General features: G+C 35.3%; 1 protein-coding gene across 14 annotated transcripts in view; it reads right to left on the bottom strand.

Moving 5' to 3' along the window:
* Ssdp (Sequence-specific single-stranded DNA-binding protein) overlaps nucleotides 1-22,541 on the bottom strand; it is a 690,704-nt gene that overhangs the window by 68,001 nt on the left and 600,162 nt on the right. The gene's annotated exons all lie outside the window — the stretch shown is intronic.

The raw sequence follows: 22,541 nt of genomic DNA, 5'->3' as shown, positions 1-22,541 counted from the left end.
AGACGATTCATTAATGAAAGGGAATTATTATGTCTTTTTATTTATTTATTTATTTTTGAATGATAGTGTAGTAGAAATGAAAGAAGCTGGACGATACCATGGCAATAGTATCTACCGCTAACTCACATGGCCTGAGATCAAAGTAGGGATCCCTCATACTGAACGCTTTACCACAGAGTCACCGTGGCCCACAATTACGATTTCAAACTTACGTGAATAATACTGTAACATTAAAGTTTATAGAGTAAATATGTGGGCTTATTTAATTATTGGATCAAAAGATCCGATATATTTCAGGCAAAAAAAAAAAAAAAAATATTGTAGGCCTTACATCTGGATAACTACATATACAGTTCGCGCGGAAAGTATTGACGCGACACAAGTGAAAGCTACAACCACAAATAAAAAGACACCGAACATATTACAAAATAAAAGTTAAAATATTTAGCGAATAGTCAGTATTTTGTTGAACCTCCTTTCCTCTTCTTGCATACTTTCAGTCGTTGTGGAACACTCAAGGCGAGATTTTGGAGGGTAACGAGTGGAAAATTGTCCCAAACCTGCCTGATGGCAGCTTTCAGCAGAGGCAATGTAAATATGTCCCTACCCTGTAAACGTCTCTTCATGATAGACCATACGTTTTCTATGGGGTTTAAGTCTGGACTTTGTTCTGGCCAATCTTCAAAAAATGGGACAGAAGCATCTTTAAGCCAAGATGCCACACTTTTGGCTGTATGACAAGGAGCTCCATCTTGCATAAAAAATACGCTCCACTTTTTGCAAAAGACGATTCCAATACATTGTTTAATAGCTCGAAATAGACAAACTGATTCATGGTCTGGTTTCTAGGGAAAATAACTAACTCCCCTACATCGCCATAATTAAAGGAACCCAAGACCATGATACTGGCAGGGTGTTTTACAGATGGACAGGTGTACTGACAAAGGGTGGGATCAGCACCAGGAGGATGGTACATACGCTGGCAACCACTGCCAGACAAAAAATGTGGCTTCATCAGTCCACAACATCTTTTTTCAGTTATTAACAGTCCAGGTACCACACACACACACACACACACACACACACACACACACACACACATATATATATATATATATATATATATATATATATATATTACAAAAAGCCAGTCAATTTTTATTTTATGATTCTCTGTAAGAATGGGTTTCCGGCGAGCTCTGTAACTTCGTAGCCTTAACTCGTCATGAATTTTCTCCTGCACCATGTGAAGGGACACATTACCAAGCAATGCAGAATTGTTTTCTTTTAATTCCCTAGCTGATAAAGAAGGTTGGTTCTGGAGCTGCCTTTTCATGATTTTTAGCGTCCTTTGAGACACTTTCCTACGCCTACCAGACTTTGGTCTTGAACGGGGCATTTTGACTTTTTCTTCGTCCTTAAAGCGTTTCATGGAACGTTGTACTGTTCTCAACTTCAGACCCGTTTGCCTAGAGATATCTTTGGATTTTTGTACCAGCTTTAAACAGGGTAATCAGCGCCTCAGTTTCACCAGGCTTCAGCACGTAGTAAGGCATTTTGTCACAAAGAAATTAGATAACAAAAAACACATAGTAGGAACTAAATTACACGAAATACCAAGAGTACGTGCACACGCCAAGTAATCCTGTCGAACAACCAAAGCAAGTTAAAACTCGTCACTCCACAGTAAGCAACATAACAAGTGAGTGTTTCTTGCCAGCGAGTGACAACAGTTTACGCGGCGTCATTAAGGAAATACAAGAGTGATGTGTAAAAGTGCGAAAAATATTGACGCTAAGCTTTAGGCGTCAATACTTTCCGTGCGAACTGTAGTTTAGCCAAACCCAAGCTATCACTTAAATCAGTATTATGTGCTTATTCCGTAAAGAATACTAAAACTCAATTTAGGGTCCGTTCAAAAATTTTGTGGTTCCTGATCCAGGAACTAATTATTGGCCAAGATCAATCTTTTAATTAATTTTTGGATCCTTCCTAAAATTCTTGTTTTTAATAAATTTCTCAGTTATTTTTATTTTTTATCAGAGTCCGTGTCTATTCAGTTTTAACATCAAGCCTTTTACAGTTTTATTTGCGTTATGACGATTAATTTATCTGCAAGTAAAAATTTGAAATATACCAAGATCAAGGTACTAAACCTAAATTTCTTTAACCACTACGCCCACTAAAATCTCCAGGTAATTCCTTTCTTAAATATCTGTTAAAGAATGATTCTTCTTCACTAATATCAAACAATTATATTAGAAAATGTGTAGAAGCAACCTTTTATTGAACTAACGTCTTAGAATCTATGTGAAGCACTAACAGACTGGACGTCATAAGGTATCTAATGCCCAAACAATTCAAATATTTAGTTTCACAATGTGTGTATGCATTCTAGAATAAAGAAATTGGAACCGGCATGCATCTGTCTATAATGCAAAATACGATAACTACATACCGAACACTTCTGGCGCAACTTTTTTTTTCGTATCTAATCTACCGGTAGAGTATATCACGAGGCATGATAATTTCTCTCGAGTTCGATAAAAGTAGTTTAAATCTCAAGTGTCTGTCAAAAAATAAATTATTGTTAAGATAGTTGTGTGCAAAGTATAACAAATATATTTCCTTACAACATATATCGTTCATACAGCTCTTACTGACACATCTTATCGCCTGATATTACTACAGCACTTACACTCAGCAACTTTCAAGAATACTATTAGGAACTGTCACATTAAAAATCCCCCCAATCCCCCGCCCCCTCCCAAAAAAACGATGTTATAATAGTAAAGCAAACGACAGAGTTAAAATTTTCACCAGCTCGTGTCAAGATGTATATTCCTACTTGAACACACAATCGTAGCGAAAAGTAAATCAGCACAGTTAAAAACAAACACACACACACACAAAAATAAGTAATTTCGAAGTTACTTTTAATATCTGTAAGTTTATAAATATATCGCCGCATGAGAACCAGAGGAATGTAACTCCAAAAATGCGTTTTTCTTCATGTTTGGACATAATTTTGAAAGCCCAACTTGGTGTAAAAAGAACGTAACGCCATTTGTTCACCTTATCGATCATCTGTTGTAATGTAGCTCAATTATCTATCTATTAAAATGCTACAATAGCAATTAAAAGCGCCTGAGCTCCAACTTATAACTTTAGCTTTCAAATCTCTCATTTACGGTTATGTGTGATTTCACGTTTAACAAAGACAAACATTTTAAATATTTCTACTTTAATTAGTCTAAATTAGTTAACTATATCTTTTTCACAAAGTTTATGATATAAATTATTGTTCAAAGCCTTTGTATTTTTATAAGCCTTCTCCAAAATCAATGCAAATGAACTGTGCTGTCATCTTCGGAGTTCTTTTAAACTATACTAGCTGAACCTGTGCTCTCTACACAGCGCATCATTCGCATATGGGCATAAATCTCCTTATTCCTTACAACATCTGTACATTTCCCTTTACAGACACAAGTGAAAAACGTATTGATTTAAAAAAAAGCCAAGGGGTATGATAAAGGGGAGACTTTTTTCGATTATTTTTTCTCAATATCTCGCACCGTTTGCAAGATTTGAGCCTACTTCCGGTTGGAATTTCTAATTCATATATGACCAGTGTTTTCTTTCTTCTTGCATGCAGTATGTAATAAGCAAATACATTACATAGGCAATTAACTATAATGTCAGTTATACATGGTGTTCATTGGGCAAAACACTCCCCCCCCCCAAAAAAAAGTTCATCTTAGATTGGAGAAATGGTTATCCTTCCTTTTTCATTATTATTTGGCCATGAAACAAACGCCTGAGACATATGAAACCCCTATATCCAACAGTGTGGTGTTGGAATGTATAATGCTTAGGATGTGATGCTTTATTTATTTATTTTTTTTTAATTTCAACACTTCCAATGTACCCGTAAAAATGTAATAAAGAAATAGTGCTCATGGTTTTTTAAATATTCAATTAGAACTGGACAATCTACATGAAATTTGTAATCGATCAGTGAAAACGTCATCTTTCTAGAGCCTGTAGTTTCCGAGATCTCATTGTCGAAAGGATGGGCCACAAACATATAAACGTAGTTTAAAAGAGCTCCAAAGATGGCAGCACAATTCATTTGCATTAATTTCGGAGAAGGCTTATTAAAGGCAAAGGCATTTGAACAATAATTTAAAAGGATAAACTTTATGAAAAATATTAATTTAAGTAATTTATTTAAAGTACACTCTTTTAAAAATATTTGTTTTTGTTATAAACGTGAAATCACAAATAACCGTAAATCAAAAGTTTGAAAGCTAAGGTTATAGGTTAGAGCTCGGTCGCTGTTAATTGGTACTGTAGCATTTTAATAGATAGATGTTTCTGGAAATTTATATGTTTGTGGCCAATCTTTCGACAATGAGATCTCGAAAACTACAGGCTCTAGAAAGATGACGTTTTCACTGATCGATTGCAAATTTTGCATAGATTGTCCAGTTCTAATTGAATATTTAAAAAGCATGGCCATTATTTCTTTATTACATTTTTAAGGGTACACTGCAAGGGTAAGGGTTGAAATTAAAAAAAAAAAAAAAATCTAAAGCATCATATCCTATGCGTTATACATTCCAACACCACATTGTTGTATATTGGGGTTGTATGTGTCTCAGGCGTTTGCTTCATGGCCAAATAATAATGAAAAAGGAAGGATAACCATTTCTCGAGTCTAAGATAAATCTTTATTTTTTGTGTTTTGCCCAATGAACACCATTTATAACTGACATTATAATTAATTGTCTATGTAATGTATTTGATTATTACATATTGCATGCAAGAAGAAAGAAAACACTGGTTATACATGAATTGGAAACTCCAGCCAGAAGTAGGCTCAAATCTTGCAAACGGTGCGAGATATTGAGAAAAAATAATCGAAAAAATCTCCCCTTTATGATACCCCTTGCCGATTTTTTTAATCAAGACGTCTTTTACTTGTGTCAGTAAAGGGACATGTACATATGTTGTGAGGAATGAGGAGATTTATGCTCATATGCGAATGATGCGCTGTGTAGAGAGCGCAGGTTCAGCTAGTCATCTTATTAAAAACACATCTTTCCAAGAAAATAATATTTTTCTCCTCTTGCCTGTAAACCTACAAAAATGGAGTTACGTTCCTCTGGTTCTCATGCGACAATATAAAGTATACTTCATATTAAAATGATAATTATTTGCAGCAGTGCTAAGAGACCCAAACTCGATGTAGGAAGCTAGAAATATTGAGAAGTACGACAAAACATTTTAGACTCGACATTGTAAAACAATATTAAATTCCAACCTAAGGTCCTTTGAGGATTGCAAGAATGGACAAGTATATTACTTGCGTGAGCGCGTGTGTTGCTGGATCTTTGAACTCTTAAAAGGCAGTTTCGGGCGATTGTATTCTAAAATGCTCAAGGTATGTATTCTTTGAATTTACATAAAATGAGATTTGAACAGTTTGTAATAATTCTAACAGCTTTTGGTGTGACCCTTGTAACCCAGAAACCAGATGTACTAACCATGTATAACCGAACTAAAAAGTTTGAAAACTGCAGCAAAGACGACTTTCAGGAAAGCAATGATTTCAAATCGTGCTGATGAATGACAATCTCTCCAATAATATAGATCTAATACACAGGCGATCTCATAGCATACTTTCGCTCACCTCTCCTTACCACTTGAGAACACGTTATAATGTAGCTTCTCTCTCTCTCTCTCTCTGCTACTTGAAAGCATTCCTCACTTAAGTAGCGAGAATGCAAAAGCGTGTTCTAATATGAAAATAATTTTAAAAACACATGGTCAGCGTGTCACGTCTAGAAAAATACCTAAGGTACTTTGTTTCTGAGAATGCTGGTCTGATATGTATGTTAGATCGCGTCTGGCTTTGATAGGCATTACGAATTCTACAAGCAACGAAATGGCAGATAATCTAAACTACGTAATTCATTTATCCTCCTTTTAGACTTTCAAGCTATGCTATGAATAAGTATCGGCAGTTTTACAAAGAAGCTTCGTCCATCCGTTGATCCGTATGTCGATAGATATGAGAGAAAAACGGTAAGCTATATCGAGATGCGATTGATATCGAGATATCGATTCAGCATTCCAAAAATAGATTTTATTTCCTCCGTTAGCTGTCTAAATAGACAATTGGATGTGGTTCAAATCGGTCATTTCCGGTCTCAAGGTTCATCACCATAAAACGATTTTTTTTTTTTTTTTTTTTGCAAACGATGCAACGTCTCAAGACATATCATGACTATCCCGAACATTCTACCAAACCGGAAGTGGTTCGAATTTAACATTTCTTCCAGTTCAATTACTAATTTCCACAGAAGCATTATATTATATATATATATATATATATATATATATATATATATATATATATATATATATATGTGTGTGTGTGTGTGTGTGTGTGTGTGTGTGTTCCGCCTTCTTCATTAACCCTATATTCAAAACAAAAGTGGTTCAAATTAGCCATTCTCGGTTCCAATATTGATTTCCATACAGCAAAACAGGAAGTTATATCGACATGTGGTTCTTCACAATTGATATAGCTTCCCAAGAATAATTTCGCTTTCTTCGTCAAACTTTCATTTAAACCGGAAGTAGTTCAAATTATTTCCATTTTCAACATTTATTGCCATAGAACGAAAATGGTAATTTATATTTACGATGGTTGGTCAATTTCATTTGTTCCATGTGCAAAAGTGATACGAGGTAAAGCCGTGCAATTTGGTCTAACTTTAGACGAAGGACGTAAGTTTTGTTTTGCCATAAAATCATGTCACTTGTACGAAAAATTGAAGAGATATAGGGTCAAAGGTCGCTTCGTTTTTTTTTTTTCCTTATGAGACTACAATGCTAAATTCTGAAAGAGCCTGAAAAAAAAAAAAAAAAACGTAAATCGAAGTGATAACAAAGAAAAAGTTGTATGGTATGATTCTACGTTGCAAGCCGACAAAATATGCGTCAATCAAGTGTCAAGGTCAGAGGTCACGGTCAGATCAAGGTCACAGGTCACCTTGAGAACCCATTTGAATACACTGAAAACAATGCAATGTCTGTATCAAATCATGTTAAACATCAAAATGAATCAGCAGAACAAGCAAGGGACACTCAATAGTAGTAGTAGGTCAAAGGTCACAGGCAAATACAAAGGTCAACAACAAAAATCAAATAGTCGCTGGGAAAACAGCAGTTGTTATAATAAAAGGGCATGTTGAAAGACTAAATAAAACTGTTGAACAATTAAGTCCAGCATCTGCATTTGGCGTACGGTAAAGTTGCAAGCCTGATGAACGAGCTACAAGCAGGATGGCACCACGGGGGACCTTGACAATAGTAGGCGTGGCTGCCTCAGCCGCTGATAGAGAACATCATTTATGCATAGTCTTAGAGACGCCACTCGTGTTAATATTAATCAGTCAAATGCAGTTAAAGTCGAATAAGGACATAATACGAGACACACATTTTGTGTCTACACTCCAAGTGTATCGGCTTATTAATTGGTTTGGTCGTAACTCTGACAAGGTGCATATTCAGAATGAATTCTTTATCGGCAGAAAAACGAGCAGATTTAGTGGAGTGGTATATTCAGTGTGGTAAATCTGCATCAGCTACACGACGAAGAGCTCACGCAGAGTGGAACGTTGTCATAAGGAACATCCAGATATATTGTCTCTATAAACAGTTTCGTAGTAACTGCTTCCATACAAAGCACCTATTGATCGGAAAAGGGCTCGTAGACACGCAACAGTAACGACTCCAAGGAAGAAAAGGGAAGTAGCTGTATTTATTCTTCAATCCCTTCGAGAGTCTCTGACCCGTTGTAGTCTTGCAGTTGGTCTTAATAAGTCAACCTTAAGTAAAATGTTAAAAAGAATGGAATTAAAACCGTACAAAATAAGGGAAGTTCAAGAGCTTCGAGAAGACGACTGCGGTGAGCGTGTGTTGTTTTGTAATTGGTTCATTGATAAGTTGAACGAAAACCCCATGTTCTTATTCCAATTACTTGTAACAGATGAAGCATTTTTTAAATGGTTCCGTTTCGTCTTCTCATGCTCGATATTGTACTCTTTCTCAGTCACGTGTTCGCAGTGAACATTCCATTGACCAGACTGGTGTAATGGTGTGTTTGGGTATCACAGCAATGCAAATCATTGGTCCCTTCTTCTTCGACGCAAAAGTAACACAAGAATCTTATCAGCGTATATTACGTGAGTTTTTTTTCCCAGAGTTGGATCGTGTGAACATGAATGAGGATGATGAAATTTGGTATCAGCAAGATGGTGCTCCTGCGCATCGTACAAATGAACTATGGCTGTTCTGAGGTAACGGTTTTTACAGCGTGTGATCTCTATGGGAAGTGAAGTGCAATGGCTACCAAGAAGTTCCGACTTGTCGCCGTGTGACTTTTTGTCTTTGGAGGTTTCTGAAACAGGGGTGTATAGAAACAAACTCACATCTGTTGAACAACTAAGGCAAGAAATCGAACGTAGTGTTGAGTACATCACAACTACCACGCTTGGGAAAGTGTTCACTAAGCAGTTGATTCACAGAATCAATCTGTGCTTAGCCCATGGTGGCGAACATAAAGAATAAGTGAACTACTGTTTAGTCAAGTGACACTAAATCCTCAAGAAGGATTATTGTCGTTCATGCTAGATAAACCTAGTGCATTTCCGATGACATACACAACGCAGTGTTAACCACACCCACAATGTGCTCACGTTTCGTTTAGAAATAAATTTGAATTTTGTGGTTGACTTTTGCCCTTGTATTTGCCTGTGACCTTTGACCTCTGCGTAGTACGGATTGTTCCTTGATTGTTCAACTGCCTTATTTCGTCTTTCAACATGTCCTTTTATTATAAAAACTGCTGTTTTCCCAGCGACTATTTGATTTTTGTGGTTGACCTTTGTATTTGCCTGTGACCTTTGACTTCCTACTACTATTGAGTATTCCTTGCTTGTTCCGCTGCTTCATTTTGATGTTTAACATGATTTGATACAGACATTGCATTGTTTTCAGTGTATTCAAATGGGTTCTCAAGGTGACCTGTGACCTTGATCTGACCGTGACCTCTGACCTTGACACATGATTGACGCATATTTTGTCGGCTCGCAACGTAGAATCATGCCATACAGCTTTATCTTTGTTATCACTTCGATTTACGTTTTTTTTTCAGGCTCCTCCAGAATTTACCATTGCAGTCTCATAAGGAAAAAAAAAAACGAAGCGACCTTTGACCCTATATCTCTTCAATTTTTCGTACAAGTGACATGATTTTATGGCAAAACAAAACTTACGTCCTTCGTCTAAACTTAGACCAAATTGCACAGCTTTACCTCGTACCACTTTTGCACAGTGAACAAAGGAAATTGACGCACGAATTAATCAACCCTCTGTATATATGCAATCAGTTTTCTGCACTCGATTCAAGCTTTCAAAGGAACATACTATCACAATCTGCAACACCCTACCAAAAGCAGAAGTGGTTGAAATTTACATTTGACTTCCGCGAAGCAGAAACTGTAAGAGACTGACAGTGAGATGAAATTATTATTATTATTATTATTATTATTATTATTATTATTCACTTTTTTATAATGGATTCAGCTTCCCAAGAGTAGGTACTATTATCTCCTCCCTCAACCCTCTATTCAAAGTGGTTAAAATTTATGTCCATGAACCTGACCCTACTCACATCGACATTCATTTTAAAATATATGCCGAAAATTAGTGTCCAATTAGTGCTGACGACCTGTAATGTTTAAAAAAATGTGCCGTTAAACAAACATAAAAAAGAAACAAACAATAAAAAGATTCTGGGTGGGGCTAGGTTCACGCTAGTCCCACCCACTCAACTGATTGGGATGAAACCTATACATAACACTAATTTTCTTTCTATTTGGAATCGTCTGCACTAAGTTTTGGATGTTTGTGTTAACAGCACTAATTATGTAAACTATGCCAAAAATAGTGCTGACGATACCACATACAAAGATAATTAGTGATATGTATATTATCATAAAATGAGGGATGGATTGTTTTCTTTGATGATGCTGTCATTAAATATTTTTGAATATATTTTGGCCTTCTGATAATAGTACTAATTTTTTTTTAATGCGGTATCGTCAGCACTACTTTAACACTAACTCTGTGTATAGGTCTCATCTCAATCGATTGAGTGGGTGAGGCGAGCGTGAGCCCATTTCCATAGTTTGAAAATCTACCGCAGTTTCACACTGTGAAACGTAACTCACTTCTTTAAACAGGAAAACAAGCTCGTTATGCTTTTGATTTTTTGTTGTCTAGTAGCGACTGAGTTACTGAATCTACAAGTTTTTGTTTCTATATGTAAATTATTGTTTTTATAATAATAATAATAATAATAATAATAATAATAATAATAATAATAATAATAATAATAATAATGCATTACTAAAATTTTTGTATTTTAATTTTTATTGATAACTGTTAACATGATTTGTCAAACCTGAATTTTGATAAATGGTGCTCATTTATTTGATCTGCGGTATACTGTCGGTGTATAACAGTAGAAACCAATGCTTTTATCACGAACTACCATGTCTTCACATAGTCTCCTGTGGTATGTCCAAGCGAATGTACAGATAGCCAAATAACGGTACAAACAAAAACGTTTTAGTTTCACGGCCAACAATAATCGATGTACTACAAACGAAAGTGATCATAAATGCAAATAACTGAGTGAGAATTGGTAGACAATGGAAGAAAATGTGAGAACTCTATAAAATCACAGACTCTACGTCCAACACCATGTAATGTAATCAGAGATCAAACCTTCCATACCACATATAGGTGTTCACCACTAACATTGAATAATAATGTTGGTAGATTTTTTTTTTCTAATTTAGAAGTAGGGCAGATTATGATGTGCTTCATTCCGTACCAGTTTTCGAAAAAAAAATGCGTAGCGTAAAGTAACACATATAATGCAAAAAAATCAATTATAACTGCTAAGCCTATTATCATAAACTGTAAAACGGAGATTTTATGTTGCGTTGACGCAAATCATTACAAAATGGGACTCTATGACTGGTTAGTGGGAATAATCATAACTGAGTCTATGAGTATACTTGTATCACGATATTCGACTATGTCATTCGAAATTGAAAGTATCACAGTAGAAATGTATTATTTTAAACATGTTCTACTAAATGATATCTAGCATCACTAACTAAAGATATGATAATAAAATTTGTTATTACAGAATCAAAGTTTGAAAGTCGATGTTGCATAATTAAATAAATAAATAAAATGATTTAACGTTCAACGTTACTCACTAAGTTATGGCAAAAACAACGATGGATGCATTTTTCCTAGTAGTTAGGCTCATTTTACTTCTAAGGATTGCAGCTAGGTAGATTGTATAAACAGGCACATCAGAAGAATTACAAAAAGAAATTTAAAACTGCGTAACACGAAACTTTGATAAGAGGAAACGGCTATTCTGAATGTCTTTGATTATTTTGCTACGGAAGTTAATGTATCTAATGCTACCAGAGAAACCAATCTTCAACAGCATGGTCCAAAATAACCACATATGATATTCAAAAAAAGGACATAAGTAAAAATGCAGGACAATTAGTTCCATGGATAAAAATAAATCCTACAAGAGATGACAATGGTAATTTTCAATAAAATTACATATTATGCAAAAGTGACCTATCCGCGTTATCGACTCCTGACTTCAGTACTGATCAGTTTAAATTTACTTGTCTTAATATTAACATTAGTTATTTAACAAAAGCAGCATTCAAAACAAAGAACAAAAAGAAAAGGGTGTATACTAATTCATTTACAGCATGTACTACAGAGACTTGTAAATATAAAAATAAAATGGTGAGTAAATTATATTTATGACTTGAGCTTACTGCCCAGATTTGCATAACAAAAATGTTACCAAGAAATGTGACGTGCATGGTTCGGAAATAAGATTGTGGTATTGGCTGGATATATTAATCCAAGTAGTACACTTCTTGAAATCTTCCCAACTGACTATATTTTTCAAAACAAATATTTTGATATTTTTCTAATGCTTTCTATAATATTTTTGATATTTAAGCACAAACAAACTAGAATAAAGGTGGTTTTGAATTATTCGCCAAATTGTGCAGAAAGTAAATACATAAATAAAATGATCGGCAATTTTTCATACCCTACGAAATTAGATCTTTCCTGAATATACATACATTTTATACAAGTAAAATCTTTACATTTTTTCCTCATAGTGATTAGCAGTTTTGCTTTAGTTCTTATGGAATATTTGGTTATGAACAACGAGACCTAGAGATCTTAAGCAAAGCGTCATACTCTCTGTAAAGTTTGAAACTGCAACTACGCGCGCAACAGCGGACACTCTAGCTACGAAGCGAAAGAAAGCTTTTTCCTTCCATAGTTTCGTACATTTTCGTGACGCAGAAACTATATTGTATTATATAAATTTACAGATCCAAAACTTTAGATTTTATCCGCTAATTATGCCACTATTTTTAAACAAGTAGCTAGTTTAAAGTTAGGACGCCCTAAAATTTTGCCACAATACTTTCCGTCTGGCAAGAACATAAATTCATTGTTTACTGGTATGAAAATTAATATCGCCTCTATAGGGGAGCCATAGACGCACACACTTACATGACCAACATGCATGAAATATTTGTTTCATCATGCATGTTGGAAGAATATTTTGCCCCAACACGTAAAAACTTGCTGTCCAACTTACTAGAAGAATGAATCGAAGGAAAGTCACGTGATTTCTTCCGCTGTCGTGATTGGAGGATCTAAATATAAAACAACCAACTTGCATGAACGAGCACATACACGGTAAACATGCATGAAGAACGGCAAAACTATCATGCATGTTTACAGAAGATTTTGAAAACTTTCAATATGCATGAACGAGGCCATACACGATCAACCTGCCTGTGGTTTTACCATTTTTCAAGCATGTGGGAAGGTTTCTTCATGCATATGTTTCCGTGTATGGGTCCTTTATCACAGAAACAACATATGTGACACATCTGATTATTTCTAGGTGAGTTAAACTTTGGCCTTTTGTACTAGCAACGATTTAATGTTCGAAATTTATATATTAAAGTTCACATTAATATTCCTTACCTTCTGGAAACGCAAAGTGTTTCAGGAATATCACTGTGAATGAAGAGATTATCTTTACTGAATCGGAACAATGGTTATGTTTCGTGCATATCAATTGCCTAGCTTACTTGTTATACTTATGGTTCCCTATAATGTAATGAATGCAATCTACCTCATCATAACAGTCGATATAAAGTATCAATTGTCTAAATAGTTGAAGTACGATCTTATTTCGGGGCAATTACGAATCACTTTGCTATTGCTGCCAGGTAACGATTTATAAAACTATGCTAATGCATTATATATTTTTAAATAGAAATTTGCGTGCATTTTCTCTGCAACACCCACGTTTCCTCTATTCCACTAATTTTGGCATTATTACCATTAGTTTGTATTACATGTATTTTCAACTGACACACCGGACAAGCATTATTATTCATCCAATTAAGTAAGATGCTCGAACCACTATGCACTATTCGCGATTGACAAATTCTACTAAGAAGCTATCACCTAGCTTCATCAATTTTTTCTTCTATTCAGTCGGATATTGACCACAAATTACAGGTGTTTCTAGTTTACATCGTTGTTCTTATCTATGCACAATTTTGGCAAAATGATAGGTAAACAGAAGAGACTCTTGCATCTTCACTATTTATTTCAGTAGTTCAAAGCGACATTTGCTATAGTGTACATATATCAGAATTATTGCATCATGATACATAAATAAATTATATGACTAGTCACAACCAGGTGTTACTGTTTCACATGTATACGACCTGGTATCCAGATGGAATACAACATGCATATTTTGCTTCATGTTCTAATATTTATACACGTCTTACGTTACGAACAAATAGCTTTTCCATTTCATATTAGATGTATATTACAGGGTGTTAATGAACTATAACGACAAACTGTACGAGCTGATTCCTCACATCAAAATGTTCGTATGTACCTATGGCGGAAAGTGCATAGTTTCAGAGCTAGGGCTGTCCAAAATCGCGAAAAAATCAAACTTCAACAGGCCCTATTTCGAATTCCAGAATCTGTGGATGGTGGTCCTTACTAGTATAAAGGATGAAACGCATACACAATCCAGAAGTGCATATGTCGTCAATTTTCAATAGATGTACAGGGCATTCCCTACAGGGTGTCATTCTCAGATATGATCTCAATAGAGTTTTCAGATATATTCTGATTTCAAGGAGGGTCCAAAGTAGGCAGAAGGTGAGCTTTGATAACAGTAGACATTGAATGCTTCGGAGGGAAGTCGTAAGTGTTAGGAACGGACAGCTCCATTTCTTTTATTTTGTGTGTGTGTGTGTTCGGAATAACGTGTGACGTGATGTATTTCGTCACGGTATATTTCACGTTTTCTTCATTTATGAGCGTGAAAGAAAACACTGGGGTATGCGTTTTCCCGAGTACGAGAGACCGTACTGCTGACGATCCTTAATACTTCTGACACTGTGCCAAAGGATTCCGTGTTCACTGCTATCAAGGCTTATCGTTTGCCTGCTTTGGACCAATCATAAAGTCAGAGCATTTCTCAAAATTTGGTTGATGGCATGTCTGGGAATTTCACCCTGCAGGGAATAATCCGTACAACCATTGAACATTAATGAAATATGCATTTTTCGATTGCGTATGCGTGACTTCCTTTACGCTGATAAGGGCCACCGTCCACAGTTTCTAGAGTTCAAAATAGGGCCTCTTGAAATTTGGGTTTTTCGCGATTTTGGACAGCCCTAGCTCTGAAACTATGCACTTTTCTCCACAGGTCCATATGAACTATTTCTCTTATTTTGATGTAAGGAATCACCTCTTACAGTTTGTCAGTATAGTTCATTAACACCCTATATTACATATATATATAGAAATGCTAAGTTTATATGTCTGTCCCCAATCCTTTCAACAATGAGATCTAGAAAACCACAAGTACTTGAAACCTGCCGTTTTCACTGGTCGATTCCAAATTGTGTGTAGATTCCAGTTCTAATTTAATATCTAAAACAATAAAAAAACAGCTATTATTACATTTTTAGGGGTACACTGGAAGTGCCGAAATTTATTTAAAAAAAAAACATATCCTACGATTTATACTTTCCAACACCACATCATTGCATATATGGGTTGTATATCTCTCAGGCGTATTTGATGACCAAATTATAATTAAAAACGAACAACCTAATATGAATCTTCATTGTTTGTAGTGTTTTGCTCAATGAACACCATATATCACTGACATTATCAATTAATTGTATATGTAATGTATTTGTTTATTACATACTGCATGCAAGAAGAAAGGAAACGCTGGTCATACATGAATTAGAAACTTCAACTGGAAGTAGGTTCAATCTTGCAAATGGTGCAAGATATTGAAAGAATAATCGAGAAAATCTCGCCTATCACCCTATCTCGATTTTTTATGAAGACGTCCTTCACTTGTGTCTGTTAAGGAACATGTACAGATGATGTGAGGAATGACATGCAGATTCATGTTTATATCTGAATGATGTGCTGTGTAGAGAGCGCGGGTTCAGCTAGTAGGTCTATATTATAAAATGGAATGTGACAATCTTTGAACCGCCCGACCGATCTCGATCAAAATTTTGACGTAGAAGTAGTTCTGGCCTGGGAATCTTTGAGCTATTCACTTTGACGGTAGAACTTACGGGAGGGGGAGTTATAAACAATAAATAAAACTTAAATCTTGAAACAAACGACCAATCTTGATCAAATTTTCAACACAGACAAGGCTCAGGCCTGGAAAGTTATATATTCACTTTGAGGGTAGAATGTAGAGAAGGGGGACGGGAGGGAGATATTTAAATATAAAAATAAATAAAACTTAACTCTTGAACCACCCAACCAATCTCGATCAAAGATGACGTTCGGACCTGGGATATTTTTTGTTATTTATCTTTGACGATGCAACGTAGGGGAGGGGGAGATATATTTAAAAATAGAAATGAAAGTGAACTATCTTTGTGACTTCATCACTCTTGAACCACCTGACCGATCTCGATCAAATTTTCAACATGGTTTCAGATTAGGTTTGGGCCTGGGATGGTTTATCTATTCACTTTGACGATAGAAGTTATGGGAGAGGGCAGGGAGGAGTTAAAAATAAATTAAACTTAATAACTCTTGAACCAAACGATCAATCTCGATCAAATTTTAACACAGATGAAGTTTGGGTCTGAGCTATTTTTTTTTCCACTTTGACAGTAGAGCTTAGGGGTGGGATTAGGAGGGGGAGATATATAAAATAATGAAAACTTAATAACTCTTGAACCACCGACCGATATCGATCAAATTTATAACCTAGATTAAGTTTAAACCTGAGATGGTTTTTGTCATATCGCTTTGACATTGTAACTTGAAGGTGAGGAAGGAAAGATAGATTTAAAACTGATCGAAAATATCCCATATTAGTGTCAAATCCATAGTTTTCGAGTCTCTGAGATGAACAATGACAGTTCTGAAGCCGTTTAAATCAAAATTCAGCCCCGCAACTTGAGGAGGGGAGGGAGTATATATAAAAATGATCGAAATGACTAATACCAATGTCGAATCCATAGTTTTCGGGGTCGCTGAGATGAACATTAACCCTTCCGGTACCGTTTCTCGCAACATGGGAAAGGGAGGGGGAATATATGAAAATGATCGAAAATGACCGATATGAGAGAGAGCTTTAGTAATAGTAAAAAGTGACTGACTAACGGAACACATTACTATTTTTCTTCATTTAACCCAGCGAAGCGGATAATTGATGCTAGTATATATATATATATATATATATATATATATATATATATATATATGTGTGTGTGTGTGTGTGTGTGTGTGTGTGTGCATATTGTGAATGGATGTAAATGATACGAGAAACCCTTACAGAACTTAAAAATTTCTGTTGCAATTTAACAGCTCCTACGAGCAAGCATTTCAATAATGTATTAGTACTCTGCAGGTAAGGTATATCTAGTTTGAGGTATATCTATTAGTGTATAAATACATTTCAACAAATCATTCACAATTACTAACAATGAGAACCTATGTTATTCTCTGTAGATGAAAAATGTATACCTATCTTAAATTGTATTAATTTTATTTATTTATTTATTTAAAATCCTGACTGCATTATACTTATAGCAAATACAGTGAAACCTCTACTAACAGACACCTCTGTAAAGCGGACACCTCTCATAACGGACATACTTTGTAATCCCCAAACACTGTAATAGGAAAAACCATGTTGACAAACCTCTCTAAAGCGGACACACTCTAGTACGGACACGGACAGTCTTTTCTGTCTCTTATAGGTATTATTTACCTCCATATTACGGACATTTTCTCTAGAAACAAGTTGAAAAGTACAGAAAAAGTACATTTTCAGTAATGCATACATGTATCACCAAGGAAGCATTGTAATAACATTCTTCCTCGTCAACTGGCTGTTCAGAAACTCAGATGAAGCGTCTTAGTTTAATAACAACCTCATATCCTTTGCTTGCATTCCACTTCCACCCAACCTGTTTTAGAATCAAAAGTGATTGATAGTTGCCTGCCATTTGGGATGACACGTCATTCTACTGTTCCGCTGGAATCAAGCAGAATACATGTTTGGTATTTTTTGTCCGCATATACGCATATTGTCTTACTGCCTCTATTTGTATAAGGAAATCTTTTTAAGTCATTCTGCATCGAATAAGCATTAAGGTGTAAGTTGTTGTGAGCTTTTGAAATGCCACGAGAAGCGCTAATGTTAAAATCGAATTGATTGAATTTTCGAAGAATACTGAGGTGTGTGAAGGATAGCTGAAATTTTTTGTATCAGTAAAACACAAGCACCTGACATAATATAAAACCAAGACAAATTAATAAAGTTGTGGTGTGAAAGTGACAATGAAAATAGTGTATCATTGCTTTGAACGAAGTTGGTGTGCAAGTGAATGGTTTTGTAGAATGCGGAATGAAAAAAATCATGTGTTAGGGTCGATGCTAAAAGCTAAGAATTTGGAGGTAGCAACAAAAATGGATGTTTCAGATTTCAAGGTCTCGGACGAGTGGTTAGAGAAGTTTCGGATTTGACACAAAATTTCTTTCAAAGTGATTTGTGGAGAATCCGCAGATGTCGACATGCCCACAGTCATAGAATGGTTTGGTAAATTACCTTCAAATTTGTAATTACATATCACCTTGTTTACCAATTTACGTAAGAAAATATCGAAACCTCTCTAAGACGGACACCTCTCCATAGCGGACAATTTTTGATTCCCCACGGCTGTCCGCTTTAGAGAGGTTTCACTGTAGCATATTTATTGACTAAAGTTTCAGATAAAACCATAGACCCATTTAGCAAGGAGAACGTTCATAAGGGAGGAGGGAAGAAAATCTCAGTAGTTAAGCCACGGTCTATAAAGTTATAATACCCTCATAAAAATACTGGAAGAACATCAGTAAGAATGGCCAAGTACGAGACCAAAATCCAATAATTTCGACTGCAAAGCAAGAAATGCTAACTGTTTGTGTGTGCTCGATTTCGTACAGGCATGTCAAACAAGTCGTTGTTACTCCATCTTCAATTCTTCCTACTGTCGAAACGTAAACAAATTTACGTTAATTTCTTAAAATACATTTAAAAGCCGATAATACTTTCTTACTAAAATTTTCCCAACATCCTCCCCTCCTAAAACAAGTCTGTATTGGCATAATGATGAAAATTTGCACTATAAAGAAAAAAATGAAAATAGAACGGGTTATTTGTGGTCACAAAAAGGAACGTAGTTTTCTAACAGTTACAGTAGAAAAGATAAGCATTAATTATGCTATTAAAGCTTAACTCCGATGCTATTTTTCTTGTAATACTCATTGTGTAAATATTTCTCACTGGAAAATATGAACACTTAGATCACATACAGTATACGGTTGGTGTATAAACCAATTAACCGAATTTTGTAAAGACCCATCGACTTAGAGCTACCTTGCTTTAATTTTCTTGTACTTCCGACATTCTGGTCCTTATGCAGAGTAGTTCTGACGCACGATTAGTGTCATACTAAAGAGTTCGACTAACATTTTGTTTCTTGCAGTAGTCAGGCCTTTAATATGAGCTAATCAGGTCGTCAAAATGACTCTGTATAAGGCCTTCTGTGTCTAGTACACGACGCATTTTCTTCTGACTTTTTAAAAACATTTTACTCATTCTTGCTACTTTCGAGATTTACCACATGCCAGCAAACCTTAGGTTAGCATTTTTTAAAACCTTTTTCACTGGAAGCAAAAAAAAGTCTGTCAGTTAACGGAGTCAGGTAACATTTGCAATTTGCTAGCATCCACTGATGTAAAACAATGTCACCTTTAGCTGAACCTGATACTTTTTTCCTTTGAATGATAAAAATAAATAAATACATAAAACTGTTAAGGAATACGTAGTTTCAAAACTAAGTCATATTTAAGCTGTCATAAGACCAGGATACTGAAGGCTAATTCTTTATCGACAATTGAACTCGGGATCTCGTCCATTAAAGGTAAGCATTTAACCACACGACTACTCGAGGACCTATTATAAGTGGAACTCGAATTTAAAAGCAATTATAGTGTTATAATAAGATACGTGTAGAAAAATTAATAATAACGTTTCTGTTTAGAAGAAAATGTCTAACTCACAAGACAACTGCTCGCGAAAAAACAATGAATAAATCTCATAACAGTTTTTACAAAAGCATATGACTACTGCTGTTACACGAACTGAAAGTGGAGGAATACATCAGGACAATATTTTATTCCGACATATTAGGAACGGGAATTCCCCATACGTTCTAGAATTCCCCCATTTTTTGAAGTAGTTGTAAGCGATAAATACAATCTCTCCCTAACAATGGCGGCGCAAGCCAAACTGGGGCCCGGGGCCGCCGAAGTAGATCGGGGACCCTTCTCCAACAATCATGATTTATACATTGCTATTTTTGACATTCATTTGCATAATCATTCTTCCTAATAATACATTTAGATACAAATTTACGCACAAAATGTAAGAATGAGCTGATATTGAAAAAACTGCAAATAATTTAACCGATGCGATTTCTAAATGAAAGCTCTAAGTTTTCTAGAATTTTCTTGTTCGGTTCTCGCCTGTGGTGATTTTCCTGTTCAATTTCTCATATGGTTGTCTTATTCATGGTTTCTCATCTGTCTGAGTTTACGCCAAATGGGTTTTATTTGATTAGATTTTTCTCCTACAATTAGCCCCATTCACTTTAACATTTGGTTTCTCTCCAATGATCATACACGATACTTAAACACTTTTTTATTTTTTATTTTTTTTTACCGAACTATTAGTAAATAGTGGCTAGAATACATTTCTCTCTTGCGTGTCTTTTTCATTTATCTTTCACTAGGTTTCTCTGCAGTCATAATATACAATCTATTTAGTCCCACTGCTTTAGTCGAAATATCAATGAACAATTAAGCACTAGAATGTTCCTCTCCAGCTTGTCTTTTTGGATCAAAAGATTCGATATATTTCAATCAAAAATTTTCTTGTACGCCTTATATCTGGCAAACTACATATAGTGTATCCTAACCCAAACTATTACTTAAACTCAGTATGGTGTGCTTGTTCCGTTAAAAAAAAATAAAAAAAAAAAATCAAACAACCAATTTAGATGCCGTTCAAAAATTTTGTGGCCCCTGATCCAAAACTAATTATTTGCCAAGATCTCAATCTTTTGATGCATTTTTGGATCATTCCTAAAATTCTTGTTTACTACTGTTTCCAGATTTCACACTTGATTTATGATTACATAACTTTGTATTTAATAATCCAATCATATTTAAATTCTGTCACTTATCACTGTTTCCATTACCACTTACTAACACACTTAGTATTAAAAAATATTATAACAAGAAAACATAAATGTGATCAGTGTGTGTTTGTGTCTGATGAAGAGGACGTTAGGTCCTTGAAACTGTAACACATTGTAAGTATAGTTTTTAATATATTTCATTCTGCTCTGGTCAGAACTGTTTTATTTGTTACTCTACTTATTCAGAGCCATGGAGTTTGTTCATTAAACATAGCTTGTACTGATTTGTCTACAATTGCTCGAATCGCGTTCAGAAACTTCTTTTTTATCATTTTTTGCAGCTTACAAGTAAATAAGTTTTCTATCCGTGTTAATGAGAACTTTTTTCCTCTCTTCTCCAAAATATAGGTTGATGGTTTTATTTTTTGTATATAATGTGACGTCATTCCCAAATACTTAATAGATTAGAAATTGCACAATATTCGTAGTTCAAGCGTAATACGTGATTTAACGAACGAAATCAATGCAAATAATGCTACGAAATATGAAATTAGTACCGGTATATTATATGTATGAAGGAAAATAGAGCTAGCGGTATTTGATATTTGAATATTAGATTTTGTATAAACATGCAGTTCTACTAAATATCTACATTATTTTAAGACACAAAATTCACTGACGGATTCAGAGTTCACGTTCTCAGTTCTTCTTTGTCCTAGTACGTATAATACTTACTACATAATAGCTGAAATGGTTAGTGCACACAAATGGAATTTAAAACAGTTTATTACACGAAGAAGCAAACTGTCGTGTGACAAATTCTATTGTTGTGTCTTCATTAGGCAGACTTTCATATAAGTCAGGTCAGCATATGAACTACAAACATGTCCACAAACAATTACTTGTATGCGGGAATTTACAAGGACAATGAGACAACATAATACGAAGATAAGGTTAAGGATTGAGGGCACACTGTGAACACTGTGGAAACTATTCTAATCGTGCCCTACGGTGAAAACCCAATTATGTGCATAGGAAAGACGGTACAATATGCTGTGTTACGGGGTATTTTGACACACAGTGAAACATTAACACATGGGTACCATGCAGAATGGGGTTACCAAAACCATACTTTTCGGGACGGTGATAAGCAAAGCAGAGAGCACGAAGACACCAAGAAAACTGGGTAAGAGGAATCAGGAAAAAAGGATAACAGCAACAGAAACTCGTTTAAAAAAGAAGTTCCACTTGTCTCGTGATCCAACGCCATAAAAACCGAAATGTGGAGGGCGAACCGTGAAGACTTACCACAGGAGCAAGTAAACGTCAACTCAGTATCATGAAGCAACAAAGCATCAACTTCATGACATTGTGTTACGAAACAAGGTGAACCTCTGACGAACGTAAATTAAAACGCAAGCATAAAAATCAACACGTTTACTGTCAGCATCTCCTGTGATGAAGTGTCACGACCCACACTAGATAGTGCTAACAGTGAGGGGAGAAACATTGAGGACGAGCAAAAGCGCATACAACAGTGAACAGGCA

Source organism: Thermobia domestica, chromosome 6 (assembly GCF_964235325.1).
Source record: "Thermobia domestica chromosome 6, izTheDome1.hap1.1, whole genome shotgun sequence".
Lineage (NCBI taxonomy): Eukaryota > Metazoa > Arthropoda > Insecta > Zygentoma > Lepismatidae > Thermobia > Thermobia domestica.
This window is presented reverse-complemented; position numbering and strand designations above follow the sequence as displayed.